General features: G+C 39.6%; 1 long non-coding RNA gene across 1 annotated transcript; it reads right to left on the bottom strand.

Annotated features, from left to right (window-relative positions):
- Positions 1-544: 544 nt before the first annotated feature.
- LOC116527104 lies at positions 545-7832 on the bottom strand. The gene is made up of 3 exons (XR_004258388.1): positions 6826-7832; positions 4630-4830; positions 545-822 (listed from the first exon to the last, which is right to left on the bottom strand). It is a non-coding gene; the product is annotated as an uncharacterized LOC116527104 (long non-coding RNA).
- Positions 7833-18098: the final 10266 nt, after the last annotated feature.

Genomic DNA, 18098 nt, shown 5'->3' with positions numbered 1-18098 from the left:
CCTGTAATCCCAGAATTTTGGGAGGCCGAGGCGGGTGGATCACGAGGTCAAGAAATCGAGACCATCCTGGTCAACACGGTGAAACCCCATCTCTACTAAAAATACAAAAAATTAGCTGGGCATGGTGGCGCGTGCCTGTAATCCCAGCTACTCAGGAGGCTGAGGCAGGAGAATTGCCTGAACCCAGGAGGCGGAGGTTGCAGTGAGCCGAGATCGCGCCATTGCACTCCAGCCTGGGTAACAAGAGCAAAACTCCGTCCCAAAAACAACAACAACAACAACAACAAAAAGAAATCTCTCTTATCCATCCCTTCAAAAGTCTTAAAAGGATAAATTTGAGCAATGAAAATAAAAACAATGCACACCAAAATATCCCAGGAACAAAATTTAAAGGATAAGAAAAGGAAAAAAAATGCAACATATAAGAGCTTTTCCAAATTAATAAGAAAGATAATTCACCAAAGAATTTTTAAAAATACACATTATAAAATAAATATTTATAAATACTCTAAAATATATAACAAATGTTAACAATGATTGATAACAGAGTGAGATTACGAAGACTTTAATTTTTTTGTTTATGTTTCTAAAGCATTCTTCAATAAATATTTAATAGATGATAATAGGAAGAAATAGGCACTAATAAAATACTGGTGTGAGCGTCAGTTGGCATATCATATGAAGGGAAATTTAGCAACACTTACCAGAATTCTTACTATTTCACATACCACTTGAATGAGTAATTCCCCTTTTAGCAGTTTATTCAAGGAAATAATCAGGAATATGTAGAAAGATATAGCTGCAAAAATGGTCTTGACATTTCTGTTGAAAACAGAAATAAATGGAGACAAAAAATCATCTCACATAAAAGCTAGGTTGAATAAATAACAGGACGTGTCCTCAACAGAATATTAGAAAGCTCTTAAAACATCATTGTGAAGACATGGAAATAGTTGTGGCATATTATTGAAGGAAAAAGACATATGAAACAAAGTTTAGATACACCTTTATAAACTCTATAGCTGATATCTATGTTTTTCTCTATATATTGATACACAGCATATTAAGAAAAGTTGTAACCTAAAATACCAGTACTCGTTACTTCTTACTAGCGAGAGTCACATACATAACATAAATATGGGTTTTCTGAAATAAGAAAGAAAGCATTTTTTAAAAGGTAATCATTTTAACTAACAATTATATTCAGTATGTTCATTATTTGGCTTGTATTAATTATCTTAAAAGTACAAATGTGAAAAAGTCTTCTGTCCCATGGCATGGAAAACATGAATACTTGGACTCTTCCAATAGAATGGAATAGAATAGAATAGAATAGAATTGAATTGAATTGAATAGGTCTTTAGTCTTTATCCATATCCGTGTCCCCTTAAAATGAAGCCAATGAGAGATTTTATTACATAAATTATATTTGAGTTCTGAGAAAGATCTGCCTTATGTTAAATACTGTGATTAAAGAGTAATTCTATAGCAAGGTTTGAATATTGTTGCTGAATGACTTTAACCTTCGTAACAAATACAATCGTATTTGTCGAGAACTGTGGAGTTTACACGGCTCTTTTATATGCATTATCTTATTTTAATGCCCACAACAGCCCTGAGAGACAAGCAAGGTATTTTTACATATGAGGAAACTGAAGTTTCAAGATGTAAATGAACTTGTTTAGGCCACCTAGTTAACGAGTGGAGGAACCGAGCTTAATCTAGGGGCTTCTAAAGGGTAGCAATGAAGAGGAAACAAATTCCATACTCTTTTCCCCAAATCGCTCTGCTAATGTTTAAAAACGTTGACTTAGTAGGTAGAAGTTCAAACTTAATTGTTTCATTGTGGCATCTCCATTCTAGAATCCTACTTGTCTGAAGAGCCTGTAAAAGTCATCTCAGTTATTCTGTCATATGACACTTGACCCAGAAGAACAGTCTTAATGCACGAAAACCGTAACATCCTCCCAGATTATAAAAATCTACTAAGGTAGATTGGAGCTCTTGGGTCATATTATGGCCACTCTAATAAGGTCCACAGCCACCCTTACTGCTGTATGCTAGGTACATCACAAAAACAACACACCAACAACCTTTGAGACAGGCTCTATAATTCCCATTACATGCATGAGAAAACTGAGGCTCAGAAATGTGCCCTTGGCCACACACCTAATGAGCGGCAAAAGTAGGATTGGAATTCAGCGATATCTGACTCCAGACTCTTTCTACTACTCAACGCTTCTTCCCTTGATTCAACCTGGGGTTGAATTGTACAGAGAAAACATACATCTTCCTGGTACTGACAGAGTTTCAGAGCATGTGACTCTGCTGGAGAGAAGACTGCATATTCACTAAGTGGTGATCTGGCCCAATGCCAGCAGGAAGGTCATGTCACTGGAGAAGTACAGCTTTTCCGAGGTAAAGGGAAGCATTGGGATGTTTATACTTCCCTTTCCCCTTTTGTTGATTTTTGTCTACTATTAATAATGTTCTAAATCTCCTTAGGGTAGCTTCCAACAGTGACAGGAGGCCCTGTAAAAAAAAAAAAATAAAAAAAAAAAGACTATTAGGGAACGACTATGTAGTCTTCTTTCAAGCCTTTGATGGGGTCCTACCACCTAAACTGTTTCCTGTCTAGGTGACATTTTGCTGAACCGGTAAAGGAAGACCCTTTAATAGTTTAGATTAGGATGATTCTAGATATCTGGAAGAACATGTGTTTGGTATTTTGGTTATTGTTGCCATGGCATATGATACAAATAACCTGTATTAACCCAGATCTCAAATTCAGCGATGAGAGAGAATAATTGAATATTTTATGTCTTTTGGCAGTTATTTACATAACAGTTTAAAAGTTTTGGTGTTAATAGAGCTGTATGGTACAGGAAGAAAGCGGTAACTTTCAGTTTGAGCCTAGTGTTAACCATATTTGCTGTTTTTGATCTTCTGTGACCAGTATTATAAAAATGCTAATATTCTAATGCAAAGAATTACAAAATGATCTCAATCATCATGAGTGAGTAAGTTATGATAAAGTATATGGATTTAGGAAAAAATCCAATTATGTGTGCATGTGTACCTGTGTACAAACATAGACATATGTATGTATACATGCATACACACATGTGTATATAAATTCACATACACATAAGTAATTTCCATATTTATGTGTGTATGTATGTGCATGTGTATGTGTGTGTATCTATACACATCTCAAATAATAAGTAATTTTTGGAAAATTGCAGTTCTTGTTTTAATTTCTTCAAAATCACATTTTAAAGCTCAAAGGAACATGGAAACATTGCAGTTTGGGTCATCTCCCAAATCATGTGCTTGTCAGTTCTTAAGTAAGCGGATATTAAGAATTTCTTCTACTTTTTGTATTTTCTCTTCCTCCCTCTTTGTCCTTTTCAGAAGAGCAGAAATAACGTAAGAGCGAAATGGTTCAAAGAAAGATGTTTTCCATGTCTTTATTTGATTTTTAAACATTCACTTGATATTTGAGAAAACAGTTTGTCACCATTTTAGTTGTGGGACTTTAGAAATTTTATCAACATAAACATTTCCTGACTTAAAAATAACAGACTTATTAATAACAGAGAAAATTACAAATGTTTATCCCTTATCTCAACTGCCGGAGCCTCAGCCATTCCCATAAAAGCTGCCATGCCAGTGGGAAGGGGTCAGAAAGGAACATTTAGAGTTTCCATGGATTCAGAACAAGAGGAAGGAAAGAAGTTGTGCAAAAACAGTGTAAGAATCTGACTTCAGGAGATCTGGTCTGTCCATGCGTTCAGACCTCTCTCAAACTAAAGGAATTATTTTTTTCTTTTAAAATTTCATTTTACTTTCCTCAACTTCCTACCAATTAAAAATCTCTCTCTCTCTCTCTCTCTCTCTGTAGATGTTATTAAAAATGAAAATATTTTTGGGATGTTCAAGGATTATTACTCATTTATATCTCAGCGTAAGGCTCAATAAAATTGCTTTTCTTAAAGCACCTAAAAGAAATGAAAGCTGCCAAGTTTGCTTAGATTATGGAAGAATTTTGAGACGCGAAGCAATTCAAAAGCCAAGGAATGCTGAGCCTGCCAAGTAGTAGCCATGCTTTTGTGGAGCGCAGAGAGAACTGGAGAAAAGGATTCGACACGTGAGGCTCCCAAGCTGGCAACGAGGACAAGAAATAAACCGCTGGCTTTGATAAATTGTCTGTATTTCATCATCCTCAAGGTTTTAGTTTCTAGTTTAGAAGGGGGAAAGGATCCATTCAGACAGGAAGGCAAACTTCTATTTATCTCTTTACTTCAGGCAGGGAGGGATGGGGAATACCCCTCCTCTTAACTGGGTGCAGAAGTTTCCTATTTCCTGTGTTGTACACACAGACAATTTTCCACGTGTATTTGCAGTGCATTGCACGCCCATTAGGAAAACTGGAAGAGTCCCATTAGTCCACTCTTCTGGACGCAACCACACCAGAAGGAAGTTCTTGAGTCTTCAGAGCAAATTGGTAGCAGAGCCAACCACAGAAACCCCCTTGCCGGGTCTGTAACGTTAACTAATACACACTTAGTATAAAAACGTGGAACACTAAGTAATAACGAGGAAGGAAAGCAAAGGAATATAACTTACCAGTTTCATTTTCCCAAAGCGCTGTGTTTTCGTGCTAAGTCTTGCAGAGCGTTTCTAACCTAGGAGTGCGCCATGCTTGGGAAGCTGGTTAAAAAGTTCGTCTGTTTCACCGCCACCTTCATCCTTCATTCTCGCGCGGGCTGTCCTGCTGTCTCCCTCTGCCGCCTCCCTTTTCTCCTGTGCCTTTCTCCATGCTTCTCACTTTTTTGGGAAAGAGAAGTGGTGGTGAGAGGCCATCCTATTCCTCTTCCAACTTCCTTCCCCTTTAGGAGGAGGCTGGATAGTGCATCCAGGCCCTGGGGTCTCTCAGGCTCTGGCCCTGGGGTCTAGCCCGCCCCATCATGCACCAATTTAAGTGAAATAATAGGATATAACTTTATATAATGGGCAAAAGTGAAATTAGCTACTCAATTAGCATTCACACTAGGTTCTGTTCCTCTAGAACTGTGAGGGGTAGGATACTGTTACTGGTTTTACACGCCAGCAACATCCTCCTTAAATGATTCCCTTCTAATGTTGTTTCTTGAAGACGGATGGATTTCCGATCCAAGGCCCCTAGTAGTAACCCTTGACATTAATCAGTTCATTCGAAAGTTACGTCATCACAAGCCAGGTGTGGTGCTGCGCACCTGTAGACCCAGGTTCTTGGGAGGCTGAGCTGGAGGATGGCTTGATCCCAGGAGTTTGGGGCCAGCCTGGGGAACATAGAAAGACCTCATCTCTAAAAACGTTAAGACTTAAAAAAAATTTTTAAAGTTATATCATCACAGTGGTCAAGCTTTGGACAATTTATGTTTGCAGAGTATATAAAGGTATCTAAAAAAATCTTTCATTTATATGCATTAACTTTTTTTTTTTTAAATAAAGAGTCAGGGTCTTGCTCTGTCACCCAGGCTAAAGTGCAGTGGTGCAATCATGGCTCACTATAACCTTGAATTCCCAACCTCAAGAAATCCTTCTGCCTCAGCCTCCTGAGTAGTTGGAACTCCAGGCATATCCCACCACACCTGGCTAATTTCAGTAATTTTTGTAAAGATGGATTTCGTTATGTTACCCAAGCTGGTCTCAAACTCCCGGCCTGAAGTGATCTTCCCACCATGGTCTCCCAAAGTGGTGGGATTACAAGTGCCCACCCTATCTAAACATTTTCATATTTAAATACACTTTATGCTTTGAGTAATATTGAGTTTAAACAATATTTATATAATTTTTAAATAAACTGAAGTGGTGGTCCTTCAGCCCTCTGAAAGGCTGTATAAATGTCTAGTTTCATAGCTGTCTCAGAATCTCAAAGGGTCCCATAATTCCAACAATGGTAAAGAACCATGAATTTGGATGATCACTGTGTCGTTTAAATTATCACCGAAGTTGCTGATTTTTGTCTGTGCCCTATTTTGGATGTATTTCCTCATTGCTTTTCTTTTATTTATGGCTTAAAAGACTTGAGTTGACAGGATCTTCTCACATCGCATTCCACTATATGCTATTGATGGATCTGTGACCACAATTAAGTAAAAGGCAGGCCACGGACAGAACAGGATTTTCATGTTAACACAAGATGACTTCTGTTGTAAAATTATGAACTTTAGAATTAACAGACTGGAGTTCAGCTCGCGGCAAGAGCTACTTGCAATCTATTGTGTAATCTCACTGAATGTCAGTTTCCTGATCTGTCTATTGGGAAAGGGCATCTGCTTCATGGAGTTGTCATGAGGATGACATAGGATAAACATGTAAAGGGTCTGCCCACTGCAGTTCACGGCACCTCAGGGACACCTAAGAACTTCTCCTCCCTTCTCTCTTCTCTCTCTTTTTTTCTTTTTTTGATGGAGTCTTGCTGTTGCCCAGGCTGGAGTGCAGTGGCATCTTGGCTCACTGAAACCACTGCCTCCTGGGTTCAAGTGATTCTCCTGCTTCAGCCTCCTGACTAGCCAGGATTACAGGTGTGCATCACCATGCCCAGCTAATTTTTGTGTTTATAGTAGAGAAAGGGTTTTGCCACGTTGGCCAGACTGGTCTTGAACTCCTGACTTCAGGTGATCTGCCTGCCTCAAGCCTCCCAAAGGGCTGGGATTACAGGTGTGAGCCACTGCACCTGGTCTCCTCCCTTCTCTTGCACAATACAGACTGTTGGACTTGGTGGTGAAGCTATACTGGATGCAAAGACTCCACCCCAATGGTATTTGTGATATTTACCTATGGCTAATCTTCTATTTTTAGGTCCAGAATGAAAATCCTTTAGATTTCAACTCTTACACTAATAAAACTTTCATTCTGCAATAATAACGTTTTTTTTCATTCCATCTCCTCTCTTGTACTCGTCACCTTCCTCACTTTCAGCAAATCCTGCCACCTTTTCCATTAACTACAGGAAGAATCAATTCATGGTGAGCTCACTGCTTCCAAGGACCTAAGAGAAAAAAGGCTATTAAAGGGACAAATAAATATAATATGTTTAAAGCATGACAATAAATTACATAACTTCATCTCAAATCTTGCTCTGGGGAAAGGTCGACATGAATCGTTTGAAGAAACATGAAACAGATCCTAAAGACAGGCGATTTTTCATAGTGAAATGCAATCTTTTTTCAAGCTTCAAAGAAAGGATTCCTTCAGTCATCTGCTTGATAGGTTATTTTTGACAGGATTTAACTTATTAAATTGTTCTCCTGACCTTTTAAATGGTCTGGGCATAGGACCTTGCTAGGGAAAATGATGAATGTTTGTTCTTAATTGAAATTTTGAAATAACCATGTGGCAAATCGTAGTGAATGCATTTGCTCTTCTATAAAAGTTTCAAAAATGAGTGCCTGCGTAGCAGCACCACAATGATAGTAAGCAATATTAGGGTGATCTGAGGAATGATCTCGAAGAATGTGTCTTCTGGACCAGTATTTTTATGAAAGTGCTCTTTGCACCTGTGAATCATCAAAGTCTTCAAAGATTCTGTAATTTAGACATAATTCTTTCTTATTTCATTAAGAACTGTACCACAGTATACCAATAAAAAGAGTGAATATGCCCGTGAAAATTATTACATAATTATTTATACTAATAGAGAAACCTAATTTTTTTGTTGGCTACCAAAGAGTTGCTGCATTTTCAGCATCAAAATTGCAAAAGATTTTCATAAAATTGTATGAAGTTAAGAAGTGTAGGCAAGTGCATCGTGAAGTAGATCAAAGGATTTTGCTGGTACTATATAAGCTGTATTCTAGTTGCATAAACATGTTAATTAGTGAAATCTACTTATCAAAAACTTAATAAAATAGAACATTGAAAAGATGCAGCATTTTCTGAAAATGTAATTGCTGTGCAACACTTTTATAACCACTGTCTCTAATAAGTATCATTTCCTCTTCCAACTACATCTCACTTCACACAAATTATGTATCTGAACAGTTCCCTTTCTGTTTTACTGTTATAAATGGAATCACATAGATGCACTAGAGAAATCTGTTCTTCTAAAGCATCTGTGGTAACTCATTTGGTAAAATGTGAACAGCTACTGCCTAGGTATCATTCTGTAATTCTGAATTTGTCTAGAACATGTGAGAGAAGAAGAAAAGTTGGGGAGAAGGGCACCAACAATAATTGAACACCTTTTGGGGCAGGCATCTCATATGATCCCCCAACACTGTACAAATTAGATATTCTCACCCCACTTTACAGAAGAGAAAACTGCTCAAGTCCACATAGTTAATAATGGAAAACAATTTGGATGACAAGATTTGAATATTACATATGATCACATATATCCTTTTATGAAGAATTTCATGTACTGTAATTTCAAATGTAGTGTAATGAGCTAATAGGGTCTGGGGTCAGACAGACCTGACCGCTTACTTAACCTTTTAGTACCTTGGTGTTCTCATCTGACAAATGGGATAATAATGGTTCTTACTCCTAAGATTCTTATCAATAGAAATGTAAAATATCTAACATTATTTGGCATATAGTATATACTTAACAAATTCTAGCTAATTATTAACTTCTGGCTATTCAGGCAGCATGCCCAAAGGAATATAAACAAACTCAGCCTCTCTTCTGGACTTGGTTTTCATAGGAACTTGGAAGGCTCCTGGGGAAACTCCATTTTTATCTTCCCAAGTCAGATAATTGTTTTCTGTCAGCCTGCTGATGCGTAGAGTAGTTAGGATTAATGATAGGTCTAGGGGGATGTGTTTGAAAAGAAGAATGTGTAAGTGTTGACAGGGTTCTTTCTTTCTTGTGTGTTACATACTTTGGTGACTAAGTAGCAAAGCCTTTCTGTCTTCCAAGTTAACATGCTAGTCATATATTCTAAGCTTTTCCATAATTTCCTCCTAATTTTTCTAAGGACTGTGGAGTTGATTAATAAAAAAACAAATTCAATGTTATAGATTGAAAAACCAAGGCATAAAATAATTCTACAACTTGCTTAACCATAGTGATAGCTAATGTGTATTGAGACTTAACCTTCTGACTGCTTTATGCTAATCTTCTCTCATATGATCTTCAAAGCGACACTGGGAGGTTGGTGTGATTTCACCCTCATTTTGATGACAAGGAAACTGAGGCACAGGGAGGTTAAGAAACTTGCCCAGGATCATAAAGCTGGCAGGTGAGATTGTCAGGATCCATGCTGGACTCTCTGGCTTCAGTGGGTGTGTTCTTAATCCCTCTAAATGTGTCTTATCATGGGATGTTTTGCATGGATGACTCAGATAAGGCTGGGCTCTAGTCTGTCATTTATGGAGGTATCTTTTCCTTGTTTGTGGTAGTATTTCTTCATTGGTAGCTCCCTCTCACCCCCATTTTTTATTTTTGAGACAGGGTCTCTGTTGGCTAGGCTGGAGTACAGTGATGTAAATACGACTCAATGCAGCCTCGACTTCCTGCGCTCAATAGATCCTCCCATCTCAGCCTCCCAAATAGCTGGGGCTGCAGGTGTGCACCACTATGCCTGGCTAATTTTTGTATTTTTTTGTAGAGATAGGGTTTCACCATGTTGCCCAGGCTGGTCACAAACTTTTGGGCTCAAGCAATCCGCCTGCCTCAGCCTCCCAAAGTCTTGGGATTACATATGCGAGCCACCAAAACTGACCTCACCCCAAATTTGTAAAATAAAACTAAAGGACAAGATCTTTGTGTGACTCATCTCCCTATCATTCCCTCCTTCTTCATGTCAGCACCACCAACTGCAACATCAGCAGAAGACACATTAAGTGGAACTCTCTTGTGTTCAGAGGACAGCGCATCACCACAGCTGGAGTTAGGGGATGGAGAAGGGGAGGCGGGTAGTTCCCCCTCCAACTCCTGTGAGCTGCCACATCTGGTCCCCTCTCTCTTTCGCCCCCTGGGCCAGGAATGCAAAACAGAGGCAGTCTCCACCCCTCCACTGGCCCCAGGACCCCACTGTACCTCTTTGTTTCCTCTTTGTTGTTTTACAAAGATCTGTTTGTTCCATCTTTCCATCTCCTCATTGTTTCTGTCTAAATAGAGAGACAGAGATGAGGGCAGAGGAGGAATTGCAATCACACCCTTCAGTGGGGGAGAGACCAAAATGCCATCACATGCTTGTTAAATGCACATTTCCTCAAAATGCCTCGTAACTGAAATTCACCCGTTTTCTCTTCTTGTGCCCTTTAATCTGATCGATTGTGTGGGCATCTGAGGGAGAGGGACTTTCCATTTGGAATTCATTTTGGCCACATAGAGCTGTGATTGTGGCCTAACCCTGCACATAAAACCCAGATTTTAATTGAGGACAAGATGTAAAAAAAAAATCTTACACAAAATTATCTTATGGTCATTAGGAGATGAGAGAGATGCTTTTGGGAAAAAGAAGTAGCTGGAAGGATATTATAGGAGCCATCCATTTGAGCAAAAAAGTATTTTTGAGACTAGAATTCCAGTCAAAAGTTTGGCTGAGTGCAGTAGCTCATGCTTGTAATTCCAACGCTTTGGGAGGCCAAGGTGGGAGGATTGCTTGATTTCAGGAGTTTGAGAACAGCCTGGGCAACAACACAGGACCCTATTTCTACAAAAATAAAAAAAATTAAACAGGCATGGTGAGTGCCTGTAGTCTCAGCTGCTCAGGAGGCTGAGGTGGGAGGATTGCTTGAACCCAGGATATGGAGGCTGCAGCGAACCATGATCACACCACTGTACTCCAGAGCAAGACCCTGTGTCTAAAAAAAAAAAGAAAGAAAAGTTTCAAAGAAAAGTTCCTGTTCTTTAAAAACCTTACTTGATTCTTCTACAGGATTTAAATGATATCATCTCTTTCAGATTAGATTTTGTTGGTGATATCTTTGTTTTCCTCAGAATTTCCAATGGTTTTATCAGCTATACACATACCCCAAGTTTGACCAGTTTTCAACTCTTCCACAGTGTGGTCTGCGCTGTGAGGGTTGGATCACTGTGGGGGCCTTGTGGGCTCCCCTGATGAAGTCTAACTGGTTGAAGGCGAGGAGTAACCCAAGGCACAGGGAGGTTAATGGATACAAAAATACAGTTAGATAGAAGGCGTAAGTTCCTGTGTTCTGTAACACAGGAGGATGACTTCAGTTAACAAGAATTTATTGTGTATTTCAAAGTAGCTAGAAGAGACGGGAAATGTTTCCAAACACAAAGAAATGGTAAATTTTTGAGGTGATTTGGCTTCCCATGGCACCACGAGGAAGAAGATAAAGAGGATGAAGCCCAGAGGGCAGGTGGCACATGCACTTAGGAAGTAGAATTGAAAAGACGCAGTGATCAGGGTAAGGTGGTCAGTAACCCTGATCTGATGATGATACACTGTATGCTTGCATCAAAATATCACGTCTCCCATAAATACATACTGTTATGTCTCAATACAAATATATTTTAGAAAAAGCATGAATGTTGGCCTGGCGCAGTGGCTCACACCTGTAATCCCAGCACTTTGGGAGGCTGAGGTGGTAGATCATTTGAGGTCAGGAGTTCAAGACCAGCTGGGCCAACATAGTGAAACCCCATCTCTACTAAAAATACAAAAATTAGATGAGTGAGGTGGCATGTGCCTGTAATCCTAGCTACTCGGGAGGCTGAGGCAGGAGAATTGCCTGAACCTGGGAGACAAAGCTTGCAGTGAGCCGAGAGCACCCTGCTGCACTCTAGCTTGGGCAATAGAGAGTTTGTTTCCAAAAAAAAAAAAAAAAAGAAAGAAAGAAAAAGAGAGTGTTGAAGGAGAATGGCGAGTCCAGAGATGAGTGGGCAGTGGCTGGGTGGTGAAGGGTTCTTGTGGGATGGCACTGGGGGTGGGGGGTACACGGCTGTGCAGTGGGGTAGGTTGAGGTGGCGCTGGGACACTGGGGAAAGGCATTTTGTGCACAGCAAGCTGCCTTCACTTCATTCTGAGTGCCATGGGGAACCAAGGAAGGGTTCCATACCCTGCGCAGCGTGATAGCTATGATCACAGTTTTGTTTTAGTGTGATCCCCTTGATTTAAGGAGAGGGCTTCCCATTTTGGAAACAAACTTGGAGCAGACCAGAGAGGACCTGTTGCAGCTATTCACGTTAAGAGGCCATTAGGCTCCTATGGTGAGGAGATGGTGTGGATGGAGCCCAGAAGGCAGATTCCACATGAACTTGGAGGTAGAATCAAGAGGACACGGTAATAAATTGGATGTGATAGGCAGGGAAAGGAAAGGATCTAGGGTCACTTGTTTAATTAAATTTTGACATTTATGACTTGCTCTGTTGTTCCCAGTTATGACCTATGTAGAAAACCAAAATAATAACACAGACAAATAAGTCTGAAAAACAGTTCTGTCAATGATTCAGGAGGGAGAAGCCCGATTTGAGGATCAAGAATCGAGCAAAACAACTAGGGTGCCAGGAACAGAAACTCAGGCTTCCAAGACAGGGGGAATCTGACAGTTCTGCCAGGCACTATCTCATTCCCCCAGGACTGCTGGAGATGGTCACACACTCATCAGTGGTTAAGACCTGCAGGTCTTCAGAGTGCTTCCAAAACCTCATCTAGGCAAGAGTGTCCAAAATATAACATGAAATTAGTGGTAGTGCTATGGATAAGGAAGCCAGTCCCTCTAAATGATAATCTATGTACATGTAACACACATACACACACACACATGCACACACACACATAATGAGAGGGTACGTTCATTTGAAGTTAACTGCTAGGAAACAAAATGTGTCCATCACTTTGTACTAGGCATTGATGTTCTCACATCCAGGGGTCTTTGATGCATAGGGATCTTTTATTCTCCTTGGCATGTGCCGTATATGACAGCTCTAACAAGTTCTATTCCACATGGAAGGGGAAGTGTAAGGCTTTTTAAAGGAGAGAAAGAAGTCAGGATAATTTTTTTTCTAAGATCCTGTTTTCCTTCTGGTTTCATCTAGTGGAGAGGCTAAAGTATTATAAATGTCCACTTAGACTTCTCCAGAGACTGTGCTGCTCTCACTTCAAAGTGTAAGATTCTCCAGATGTATTTTTCTAATGAAGACATGGCTGGGCGCAGTGGCTCACGTCTAATTCCAGCTCTTTGGGAGGCCAAGGTGGGCGGATCATGTGAGGTCAGGTGTTCGAGACCAGCCTGGTCAATGTGGTGAAATCCCTTCTCTACTAAAAATACAAAAATTAGCCAGGTGTGATAGTGTGTGCCTATAATCCCAGCTACTTTGGAGGCTGAGGCAGAAGAATCGCTTGAGCCTAGGAGGTGGAAGTTGTAGTGAACAGAGATAGAGCCACTGCACTGCAGCCTGGGCAACAGAGCAAGACTCTTGCTCAAAAAAAAAAAGATGTATTTCCATATTTCTGTTGCTAGTAATAGATTAGTGTATAAACATAATGTTAAAAAATAAACTGATGACAGTTGCATGATGTATCTTAAATGCAAATGTGTTCCAGACCAAAATTACTAGTGTCTCTAGAGCAATGATATAAATAACATGTGCTTACTTTTCAACTTATAAAAGAAATGACAAGACTAATGAGTTTTTGGTAGTTTCATAAATACCACGTCTGAAAACAGCTGATGAACATTTGGGACTCATCTATGCGATGCTTACATGTGATTTCAGTAAGGTACGCATTTTGTCGCACTTCAGTGGTTTGCAAAAAGAACCACCAATAATGAGATTAAGGAGAAGCGTACAATTTGCATGGGAAGTTAGGTACGAGAGAATTCTCCTAACATGTAAAATATCTGCAATTCTGACATCTTGGTACATTTGCCTGAAGGTAACTGAGGGCTAAAAAAAGGAAAAGGCAATATATTGTGTCAAACATGAGGCCTCCTTTCAAATTCCCATTTTGGTTACACACTGTTTACTATATCTGAAGATGAAATTGTTTTCTCACTTCCTTTTCTTTTGTTCCAAATCTGACCTCTGAAGACAGGCTACATGTGTACCCAAAGAGGAAGAACGTATTTGCAGCCTGGGACATTGCACTTGCCACGTTAGGTGGAACAGAAGTCTTCTGTCTTGGCCAACAGTGCTGGAATTCAGTCCTACATTGTGTGTCAAAGAGGCCAAGAAAGAGGCAGTAATATATTTTAATATTTTGACTCTTCTTTGAAGTCAATATGAGTGCAGGGTGAGGTGCTTTGTAGCTATTAAATATATCTATCAAATAAGATATTTTAGCTCCTGAAAAAATTTATCATTTAAAAAAAACTTATTACTGTTCTCAGTTCTAATTCTAGGCAGCCACTATCTTGCTAAAATAAATAGAATCAATGTTTGACAACTTTTAGGTTGCACTCATAATATGCCGGATTTTAAAGCAGCCCAGACAGTCATGAGGACCTCTGAATTTTCAGTCTAACTTAATATTTCCTGAAAGGTCTGCCAAAACTGCAGAGGAGGCATGCCAATTTGAAGTGTGTGTGAAGTTGGGAGGAGACGGGGAGACCTTTGCCTCTTTCTGTTCCAGATTAGGATACATAAAGAGTCAAATTTATTCTGGGCTGTCCTTTGCTAGAAACTGACAGCCCAGGCAACTAACTCCTGGCCTCACTGGAAGATGCCTTAAAATCGAAGAACCTGTCCTTGTAGGGAGTAGGAAGGAAGGGGGTCAGAGACAACTAAGGGGCTCGTTTGCATATATTTCCCAGGATCAATCATTTGTTCATATAGCTGACTTTACAAGTAGATCACAACTTAAAGTGTTAGTAAAAAATTACCTCCTTTTTCGTCTTCCAAGGATGTTTTTAATATGGTTCCTCAGTGGGGCCAATGGTGGAAATACCAATAAAACCTGCTGTTCGAAGAGCCAGTCCTCCCTGGGTTCTGCCTCCAAGTCTCTGCTGTGCTGAAAGCATCCTTTTCCTGTGTGCCATAGAAGCAGTGGTTCATTCAATTTATTCAGTGTAAAGGATATACTAATTGTATGGTTAAATATTATTTTTATTTGCATACAGAGGGTAGAAAAGTTGAAGTGTTGTTAAGTATTTCTGGGCTCCTGTTCTGTCTCCATAGCTGAGTTATAATTTTAGAGCCAGGTGGTCAAGAGTGTTGGCTCCAGTCCCACTGCCCGGGTTTAATATTGAGGTTTTTCTTTCACTAACTGTAACCACATTATCCAACTTTTCCAAGCCTCAACTTAGCCGTTTATAAACTGAGAATCCTCATAGTACTTCCTTGTAGGGTTGCTGTGAAGATAAAGAAGACAGTAGCCAAAGTGCTTAGCAGATGTGCCAGGCACATTGGAAGCAGACAGTAAATGTTATCTATTATCGACTAATGTGTGCTTTGGATAAGAAAGGCATTTCTACTCTATCAAGAGGCAAAATACTATAAAATCAGATTATAACAGGTACCTGGACATCTTCCTTCTGGTGACCCAAGCTGATGGGGAATTGTGGAAGGTGGTGTTGGTTTGAAGCTGTGTTTTCCCTCTCATCTCTTAAGGGAAAAGAGAAAAGAAGAAGAGTCCTCGCCTGGCTCTGAGAAAACCAGCTCAAGCTTTGTTTCCCCTTTAGACATTCTGTGTACAAAAGTATACCATGATTTCCAGAATTTCTTCATGACAGCTCCCTGAGTTAATGGTCAAGGAAGATTTCTCAGGCTAGGCATATACAGATCTGCCTCAGAAGAGATCGCCAAACTGTTCCTGTTTTTGGCCTTTGGCTTAGAAAAAGGGGACAAACTGCTTTTTTCAAAAACTTTCTGGGACATTAAACAACTTTTTTTTTTTAAGAAGAGGAGATTGTTTAAAAAGGAAACAGCCTAGAATGCCCTCCAATTTCACTCTATTAAGATGTAATGTTTTTCTCTCATGTCCTCATTCTTAGACATTATTCTTCTTATTTTTCTAGTTTGTCTCCCAGAATATATAAGAAACATAAAGATCCAATAGGAGGGCACTGATGTGGCTGTTGTGGCTGGGGTTTCAGTCTGTAATGCCTCAGGGCTGTGTGTGTGTGTGTGTGTGTGTGTGTGTGTGTAAGATGAAGTCAAATATGGGCCGGTCCAGCTTGGACTGGGAGTGGAATCTGGGCCATAAGTTGACAGAGGAAAAAACATGCAAAGAGTTTGGACTTTTGGATCCTCTTTTCATGGCCAGGCTTGTTGTTTCATCTCTGCCTTTAACACCTTCTCATCATATTCTTAACTAGAAAGCCAATTCATTAACTTAAGGTTTGCCAAGAAGGCAGCACTGCTTCTGAGAAATGGAGAATGAGTAGTTCCTTCTCACCGCCCTCTCAGTCACAGCTAGCCATACTTCTGCCTATATGGCATCTCTCAGACTCACCTCTTCTTCCCTATCCTCAACTTTCTCCTCTTGTGTTTTGAGAATTCTAAAATTTTCTACCAGGATGCCTTTCTTCATTCCTCTTTCTTCTTCAGTTGTAGGAAGCCCTTCCAAATTTTCTCTGCTCTGAGGCTTCCTGATATGGACACATATAGAAAGTACTTTCACTTCTAGAGTCTCACCAAGAAAGGAATTAGCAGTTTTGTTCATAACTAACAATCTCTTTTCCCTAAAAAGCAATAGTAACAATAACAATAATAGTGTCTTAGTCCATTTGGCATTGCTGTAACAGAATACGATGGACTGTGATTTATTTTTAATAAAAGAAATGTATTTCTTACAGTTCTGGAGGCTGGGAAGTCCAAAATCAGGCAGCTGCATCTGGTGAGAGCCTTCCTGCTTTATCGTAATGTGGCAGAGGGTATCACGTGGTAAGACAGAGCAAGCATGTTAGCTCAGGTCTCTCGTTTCCTTATAAAGATATCAATCCCATCATGAGGGACTCATCGTGACCTTATCTAATCCTAATTACCTCCCAAAGGCCCCAGCTCCAAATACCACCAACATATGAATTTGAGGACTAAGTTTCCAGCACATGAAATTTAGGGGACATATTCAAACCATAGGAAATAGTAACACACACAAAATTATAAAGAATCTACTCCATCTCTGTATTTTTAAAATGTCAAATAACATTTCAATAATTTAAGTAGGTGCTGAAAGACCTTGGACATAAAAGTATTTCATTTTAAATGGTCATATTTATACACATAACAGTTCATGAAGAAGAAAAAACTTCAAATGAAACATATCAAAATATATCCCCAAATGTGAATATTCTTGTGTTCTTTCATTCTATCATCATAATTTTTAAATTTATATTTATTTCGTTTAGAGATAGGATCTTGCTATGTTGCCCAGTCTAGCCTATAAATCCGGAGCCAAGCAATCCTCTAAGTCAGCCTCCTGAGTAGCTGGGACTATAGGCATGTGCTACAGCAGTCAACTTTCCTGGAAATTTTAACCATACATAGGAAGGTCATACCGTATTTTAATAAAGGGAAGCCTTTGGATCAGAGCTATCTAGGTTTAACAACTAACTTAGCTATTCGCACCCTAATCCTGGGCAAGCCACTTAACCTTTCTAAGCATTGGCATCCTCAGCCCTACAATGACCCTCTTTTTTGGCGAGTATTAAAGGAGAAAATATAGGCAAAGCATATGGTACAGTACTTGGTACATAGAAGGTATTCTGTTAAAGATAATCCTTGTTTGTTTTGTGCCAAAAATATAGGATAGGCACTAGGAGAGAACAAACAGGGCTTCTGTTTCCCATGGAGCTTATAGAGTGAACTAACGGCATACGGAGAACATCCCCCTCCCTTGGTTCTATTTTGCATGGAAGAATGTTTCCATGCAGCACAAAACAAGAGAAAAGAACATATTGGCAATTATCTGGTAAATTAACCAAAGGAAAAGGCCATCCTTCTCTCTTTGCTCACATTATACCCAGTGGCCTGTGACAGATGCGTGAGAGTTATACTTGAGTCTTGCCCCCAGAACCGTATCTTATCAGTCTCCAAGTCTAACCTATTCTGTTTTTTTGAGTCCAGTTCCTTCTGTAGAAGGTTTTATAGTTTATAGCATCCTCTGTTTGGCCTGACTTGCCAAAACATCCTCTAGTCTGGTTTACTTAGATTCCCTTATAAAAATATTTATTGAGCACTTACTCTGT

The sequence above is a fragment of the Sapajus apella genome, unplaced genomic scaffold (assembly GCF_009761245.1).
Source record: "Sapajus apella isolate SASKATOON/1434 unplaced genomic scaffold, GSC_monkey_1.0 scaffold53, whole genome shotgun sequence".
Taxonomy (NCBI): domain Eukaryota; kingdom Metazoa; phylum Chordata; class Mammalia; order Primates; family Cebidae; genus Sapajus; species Sapajus apella.
The sequence above is the reverse complement of the archived record's forward strand: the minus strand, read 5'-3'. Positions and strand labels throughout refer to the sequence as shown.